Source organism: Pleuronectes platessa, chromosome 16, assembly GCF_947347685.1.
Source record: "Pleuronectes platessa chromosome 16, fPlePla1.1, whole genome shotgun sequence".
NCBI classification, from domain to species: domain Eukaryota; kingdom Metazoa; phylum Chordata; class Actinopteri; order Pleuronectiformes; family Pleuronectidae; genus Pleuronectes; species Pleuronectes platessa.
This window is the reverse complement of record NC_070641.1, coordinates 18,017,491-18,025,294: the sequence shown is the minus strand read 5'-3', so window position 1 is coordinate 18,025,294 and position 7,804 is coordinate 18,017,491. Positions and strand designations below refer to the sequence as shown.

At 42.7% G+C, this 7,804-nt stretch overlaps 2 long non-coding RNA genes across 2 annotated transcripts; both read right to left on the bottom strand.

The window, feature by feature from the left end:
* Positions 1-383: 383 nt before the first annotated feature.
* LOC128458857 (uncharacterized) lies at positions 384-1,506 on the bottom strand. Its single transcript, XR_008342066.1, has 2 exons — positions 1,127-1,506; positions 384-1,013 (listed from the first exon to the last, which is right to left on the bottom strand). It is a non-coding gene; the product is annotated as an uncharacterized LOC128458857 (long non-coding RNA).
* A 2,153-nt stretch (positions 1,507-3,659) lies between these two features.
* LOC128459043 (uncharacterized) lies at positions 3,660-4,716 on the bottom strand. The gene is made up of 3 exons (XR_008342086.1): positions 4,482-4,716; positions 3,829-3,960; positions 3,660-3,742 (listed from the first exon to the last, which is right to left on the bottom strand). It is a non-coding gene; the product is annotated as an uncharacterized LOC128459043 (long non-coding RNA).
* Between the last annotated feature and the right edge of the window lie 3,088 nt (positions 4,717-7,804).

Below are 7,804 nucleotides of genomic sequence, written 5' to 3'. Positions count from 1 at the left end.
ATGAATGGACACACATTCTGTTCATCCACCGACTGCCCTACCTTACACATGGCATGACAGTATGATTTTGAAGGTCGGATTTCAAAAACATCTCAGAGTTAATTTTTACTGTTTTAGATTCTTAGTACTGGAGATTCTTAACATCTTTCTGTCTAAAGTTGATTTTAGGTCTATTTAAGAAGACGTGTACTGTTTGTAATGATCTATTAATGCAAAATGCAACAAATTGGTAGCTAACATGGTCTATCAATGAGGCCTAACTGGTTTGACCGCTATAGAGGCTGTTGGAATATATGAACTTCATTTGTTTGGTTAATCTTTGTAGTTATTTCTAGTTTCTTGGTAGTTGTTTGTTCTGCCTTAAAAGATATAAAACAAGCACGACGATTTCCATGACTTTTATAACTTCAGACGACAAGAAATAGCAAATAACGATTCAAAGGGAGCAAACAACATGGAACCTCGAACAAACACAGGAGAAATGATACATGTAAAATGATTTAGAACAGTCAATTATATTAATGATTAGATAATAAGATATAACAAATACGATTCTTAGTTTCAAAATGTACTCAAAGGAGAGACGTTTAAATGTGCAAGAGTATTGACATTGACAAATGTGACAACTGAAACAATAACATTTGTATTGGAAGCTATCAAATCTGCACCATCAGCAAATGTAGTCATCCTTATAAATCCTAAACATCTCATTTAATTCAATTCAAAAATATATCAGGTAGCACTATTTTGACATGTGACCATCAAATACTACAAATTGCAGCACTGACTGAGCTTTCTCATAGGTTTGACCCAATAGTTAAGTCTCTGGGCTTCAGAAGAGAGTTTCCCTTTAAGTGCCACAATAAGAATCCTTTTCCAACAGGTTGGACATCTCCATCCAGGACAGGTCCCACTGCACCTCCGTCACATCCAACTTGGTGGCAGGAAGCACCCCTGCTGGAACTTCCTGTTTGGAAACAGGCCAGCAGCTCCAAGTGCAGAACTTCTGGTACCTTCAAGAAAATACAACAGGCAGTGAATCATTTACTTCACCACCTGTTGGGCTTGTCGTTCATGCAGTAGAAAGTAGGAAGTCAAGACGGATGAAAATTTTATAAATACTAACCTGTAGTGACAAACGAGCCAAACAGTCAAAGGAATGACGATCAGAAGTAGAACCCCACATGAAGCAATGATCCATTTCCAGGAACCTGATCAAGACGACATAATACTTGTTTAAATAAATAAAACTGTTATAATAACAACAACAATTGGATTTCCAATCAACTTGGCAGACAGATGTAGTAAGTGTCAGGAAAGGGCCCACTGTATTTTGGTATTAAGCCGATCCAGTCATTTTTTAACTCTTTCTTTAACATTGTGCTTTTAAAACGTTTTCCTAGGGAATAATTCTTGGACCTTAATGAAAAAAATCTGCCGTATGTAGAGGACTGATATCTATGAGTGTGTGAAATTTGGTGCAGCTTGATTGTATTTAAGGGGACTGCTGGGCCTTGTTGAATATGCGCTCCACTGAGTCCCATTGTAGTTTCTTTCATCTCATTAGATCCTGAGGGATCTTCCTGATGAAATTAGACCTTGATGAAAAGACAGAGCAGGAGGAGAACCAGACAACCAAAAGGCTTCACTCAATAATGGAAAATGTGTTGATTAATATCGAGTATTTCCTCCAAAACAAGTAATTTTAAAAAAATTTTGCGGGCGCAAACATTCAGCATCCTTAGGGGCTAAGCCCCCCCTTTCTTTCAACCCTAGAAACGCCCCTGGTCCCACCCTCACTAAACTCTCGCAATTAACCCAGACAGGCAGAGCCTCGATTAGCAGAGGACACGGGGGACGAGTCCCATCGCTCAGCGGGGCCACGTCACCCCACATGCACCGTCACAGGCCGGTAGAGGGAGAAGAGCTCTGCAGGTTGGTTCTGTAGGTAAAGTTTCGCACCAAGAATATTGAAGGTTGCATTTTTAGGTCAGTATCAGAATAGTTCTTACAGGAATGTTAGGGTGGGATGGGGTTTATAAAAATATAAAAATGTAAATTGTTAAAATGCTACTGTTTCATTGTACATTGACACAAAAAGAAATTTAATTGAAATATTGCAACATGTGTGACAGTGTACATCTTGTCTAACAACCAATAAAAATACATGTAAAAAAAAAAAGAATAGTTCTTACACAAGCAGTGGATGTTCTCAACCTGCCTGTTTTGGAAGGGGCTGTTTGGGCCGGTGCTGATGCTGGTTGCACGTTATCTTGCTGAAATTGTGAAAGAAAGAATGACCTGCAGGAATTGAGCTGTGGCAAGAAAAGTCCGACGAACACAAAGAGCAGTTCACCTGTTTACTCAACGTTCAGTGAATCTCAAACTGGAGTATCAGTTTTCATAAAGTAACAAACACAATCTTCAGACACAAGTTTTCAAAATAAAAGCTCTGTAATTCAGCTCGATATAAAGTATTTTAGCAACAAAATTAAGAATGTGCTTTTATTTTGTGGACAAATTGCTTAAGATAATGATTCTGTGAATGGTGTCGCCATGAGGGAGATCAGCATCTGCGACACACACGAACGCTCAGGTCAGTTTGATGTTGTTAAATAAAAAAAATTTATAATTATCAAAAGGATCTGGCAGAGCAGAAGATAAGTTCATCTCGGTCCACAGACTGAGGCACGCTGCCCAAGCCCCTCTGACCGCAAGGCGCTGTTTATACTGTTTATACTGAACCTACTGTGTGTGCTAATCACATCAAATTCAAAACTGCACATGTCAAGTGTGAAGCCTAAGACACGTGTTCCAAATACACACAGACTTCTGGAATCATCAGCTGAATACAATTGGAGTCGAAATTATATATTTTACTATCAGCTCTGGAAATCCAGAACAGAAAAGTTGAACCTCTGCACTAAAAAAAATACCCAGGGCTGTTTCAGCAGATACTGAGAATCACCGCCCCAGGTTGTATTAGCTGCTGTTTGCCTCCCACACTGAGCAGCATTCAGTTGTGGTGTACTTTATAGACAGGGCATGCGAGTGCAATAGACAAAGGTCAAGCTATTTCATTAAAAACATCTCCTCCTCCTCCATAGGCCACTGGGAGCGCTGCCAAGAGCGAGCGAGTGGAATCCCTCCGACACAATCAGGGCAGGAGGGACAGCGGAGTTACAGCGTCCATATGCATGGCCAAATTCATACGTCAGGGGCTGCATTATGACCGATGGACAAAGAAATGCGCTGAAGGCAGGGGTGGACTGGGACAAAAATTCAGCCCTGGCATTGTCTGTCCAGACCAGCCCACTACATTATCAACGGACACCACATAGAAGTCCACAAATCTCGCGGCGTCTTCTCTCATGCATACTACTGTTACCACCTAGCTCAAAGATAGCAACAAGAAGGGAGGCCACACACAAACCTCTCATGCCAAAAGTAAATGTATTTAACTCCAAATCAAGATAGCTCTAACTACGTAGTGGGATGTGTAAAATAAGTTACGCATCAGTGGTGTAAACAGTGTTTGGATGTGTGAAAATAAGGTGTGATGTATGTTGTAAGGTGCAGAAGCAAAGAAAAACAAAGGCTGAGGGCCCCATGCCCCTGGAAGCAGCCTTTAGATCTGCAGCTGAAGCCCAGCCCAAAAGGGCAGGCCCAGGGTGACACCCCTGCCAGCTCTACCTGTGTCTGGAAAACAACTCTTCAGACTCTCACATGTCAAGTGGTCAACCTGAGAAGGACATGGATACATTATAATGTCTCTAATCATCACAAATTAAGTATGATTTCATAAAACATAAAACATGATAAACTCACCAGACTAGAGGAGACTCAACAGACAAACTTTGGTACAGTGAAGGCAGAGAGTGGAGGCAGACAGAGAGCAAGTCCTCGAACATGGACAGAGGGGGAACAACTCCTCAGGCTCTCACATGTCAAGTGGTCAACCTGAGAAGGACATGGATACATTATAATGTCTGAAAAATAAAGAAAATGTTTTCCTCTGTCCTGAACCTAGAGTTGAGAACTTTTTGGATGTGTGTTTCTTTTAAAACCTTTTGAAAATTATTATAATAATGAAGTATGAATTTATACATTAAAAAATACATGATAAACTTACAATTCTAACAGTGGTCCCAAATGTCCACATATAAAACAAAGGGAGAACGACTCCTCAAATATATCACAACAACCTGTAATAATTGATAATTTAGTGTACATGATCACACCATTAAGGATCAACACATAAGCACTCTCATCTCTATTTACAGCTCAGAAAGTTTACTGATGCTATGGCAACAGTAAACGACGTTAGCAGCTCTTAGCTAGCTTAGCTAAATCATCTGAACAATAATAACCCATAATATCACAATTCGGCATATTAAAACCAAATCAAAAACGTTTTCTACTTTGTTTTGGACATGTCTCAAAAATGTAGCCTAGCCAGCGCCAGGCCAACGTTACTTAACATGTCTGCCTCCACTCGCTCATCATTGTCGAGTCCTCCTCGCTCGTCTCCCGGCGCACCTGCTGCTGCTGGGCTGGTGAACCCGGCACCAAACAGGTCCGTCAGTTTGGCACATTTAGCAGCCTCCACCTCCAGAGACTTAGGCTTTTTTTCCCGATGCTTCTCAGCGCCACCCGGGCGTTTTTTACTCTTATTATCCATTTTAAGTTTCTGTCTCAGCAGCAGCCCGTCCCGCGACTCCCCCCCCCCAAAATGGAATGAGGTCCCGCCCCACCCTGGTTTGTGTTGTGATTGACAGCACTGTCAGGGCTCTCTGAGCCTGTCAGCCCATGACTGATTGACAATGACAAACAATAGACCAATAATATGTGTCGATACTGGCAACACACTGCTAGCCCTCTGTAGCCAATTGGCCGGCACAATTGGAGGGAATTTAGAGAGGAAGAAGAGAAAAAAAAACAAAACATAGCGGACCAGACCTGCCCACATTGGGTCAACGGCCCACCGGGAAGATGCCCGGTGTGCCAGATAGCCAGTCCACCCCTGGTCAGCAGGGATGTGCGTCTCCCAGAAGAAGCTTCGACAGATTGTGGATCCCAGCCAGAGGCTCCTCGAGCAGCTGCACAAAATTGTCTACATTGCTCAAGTATTGTAACGCACAGTTTTTGTGTCACAGAAAATCCAAGAAATCCTTGCGATTCAAATGATTATCTCATCGTGATCTGCCTGCAAACGGGCTCTTGTGCTGGTATTGAATTGGGTCATGTCATCCCCAGCTTCCACCAGCTCCGCACCACAACATCAGACGTCGAGTCATCAAGAGATTTAAAAAGTCTCTGTTCCACTATGGAAGCGATCCGTTCAACCTCAAGGTGGCGCTAAGCAAGGTTTGTAATGTCGACTTATATTTGACTAAAATATCCCGGAGCACCACACGTAAATTCAGTACCGTGGTCACTGAAGAGCTGGAAATAATGAATTTCCTGCAATGGTTTCTCACTCGCAGCTTGGCAGTGCTTGAATCGAGGCTTCACTGTCTCTTCTGGGTCCATAATTAGGTTTTGAATCAAAGTGAAATGTCTGAAAAAAGGTGTCGCAGATATCAACGTCCCCCTCAAGATGGATTGGAAACAAACCAGTCCCGTTTCCAAACAAACAGCTCGTTCAGGACTTGTTTCATCCATTTCTAATTCTTGAAGTATTTTCTGAGGTTGGGATGTAGATGTTTGTATTTTCTGTATATTTTCACTCGTTGAAATGAATGGGGAAAGTGCTCAATCTCCTTCATACTTTGACGCTTCATTCAAGATTCAAGATTCAAGATTTTTTTATTATCAAATGCACAACAATAACATTAAGCAGTCGCTGGCAGTGAAATGCTTGAGTCACAGGCTCTCTTCTAGCAATGCTCAAGTAATTACAACCTAAAAAATTAAATAGAAATAGTATAAAATAGAATAAAATAGAAGATATACTTTGACACTTCATTCAAACTCTGCACAGCGGCTTCTTCAGCTCAGTTTGCCAGGTCTTGTTATTGAAGAACAACAGCCATGCTTAATGATGTGATATGATATGTAGACGGGTTGGAATCGGGGTTGGGCTTTTAGGGCAGGGTTTAGGTTTAAGTTTAGCGCAGGGATAAGGGTTGGGGAGGGTTAAAATGAGTGCTGTCCTTTCTGGGTTCGGCTGAGACCGACTGAGAGGTGGGCGGGGCTTCCCTTTTGCAGAGCTGAGCAGCTCTTGGTTGTTCTGGAGGTTGGTGGGGGTATACGCGGCTCATGGAAATTAGAATGAATTTGTTTATGCTTCCTCCCAAGATCTGTGTGTTGCCTCTGCGGGTTGTGTTGTGCACGTTGCTGCTCATTCAGCCTGAGCTCATCGGGCTGTCGGAGCTGAACTTTTGTCTGCTCTTTTTTCTGCTTCGTCAAACCTTCCTTGAGCTCAACACAGTACTTATCGCGTGTGGCCCTTTCTTTTTCTGGAGCAGAGGAAGAGTGATAGTCTTTCTCCCGTTCTTTTTCAAGAGCAGAAGAAGATTGACAGGCTTTCTCCTGTTCTTTTTCAGGAGCAGAGGAAGATTGATTGGCTCTCTCCCGTTCTCTTTCAAGAGCAGATGCAATCTGAATGGTTCTCTCCTCCAAGATTGACCTTTGTGCTGTTTCCTTATGCAGGGCATCTTCAAGTTGGGCCAGTGTTGTTGTGCTCTCTGACCGATCCTTAGCCTCAAATTTAGCCATGATGTTCTCGTTCTCCATCCTTGGTGTGTGCATGTCGTTCATCTTACTCTCTGTGGCTGTTGAGGCTTTCTTTTGCTGCTCGTTTTGTTTTATTTCTCTCAATAAGCGGGTTTTGTACTTCTGGAGTTTCTCTTCAAGCATGGTGCAAGTGTCTCGGTCCTTCTTGAGCTGGATTAGAGAAAGTTCTCTCTTGAGCTGGACATCTTCCAGTTCACCTTGCAGCCTATTTTTATCCAAAGCCAGTTGGTGATTTTTACAAGTCAGAAGCATCAGCTCCTCTTTGTCCTTCTGCTGCTGGGAGAGGGCAGCCTCATAATCCTTCTGGAGTTTATTGTATTTGCCTTGCTCCTGTGTGAGTTTCAAGGCCCACTGGTTATCTTGAGCCAGCTCTCTCTTGGGGTCATCCTTAAGTTCACCTCGAAGCCTATTTTGCTCCAATTTCTGGAGATTCCGATTTTTATAAGGCATAAGCATCAGCTTTTCTCTGTCCTTCTGCTGCTGGGAGAGAGACACTTCCAAATCGTTCTTGAGTTTATTGTATTTGCCTTGCTCCTGTTTGAATTTCAAGGTCCGCTGGATATCTTGAGCACGCTGTCTCTTGTGGTCATCCTTAAGTTCAGCTCGGAGCCTCTTTAGCTCCAAAGCCAGTTTCTGATTTTTAGACGTCAGAAGCATCAGCTCATCTTTGTCATTGTGCTGCTTGGAGAGGGCAACTTCCAAATCCTTTTGGAGTTTATTGTTTTTGCCTTGCTCCTGTTTGAATTTCGCGGTCAACAGGTTATCTTGAGCACGCTGTCTCTTGTGGTCATCTTTAGGATCACCTTGTGGCCTCTTTTGCTCCAAAGTCAGTTGCTGATTCTTACAAGTCAGATGGATCAGCTCTTCTTTGTCCCTCTGCTGTTGGGAGAGGGCAGCCTCATAATCCCTCTGGAGTTTGTAGTGTTTTGCCCGCTCCTCTTTGAGGCCAGAGGCCCACTGGTCAACCTTCTCTTGCAGCATGGAAATAGCATTGCTCTTGGCTTCGGAACTGTTTTGAAGAGTTTCGATACTGATGTGAAGGGATTTGATTTCATTGTCTTGTTCA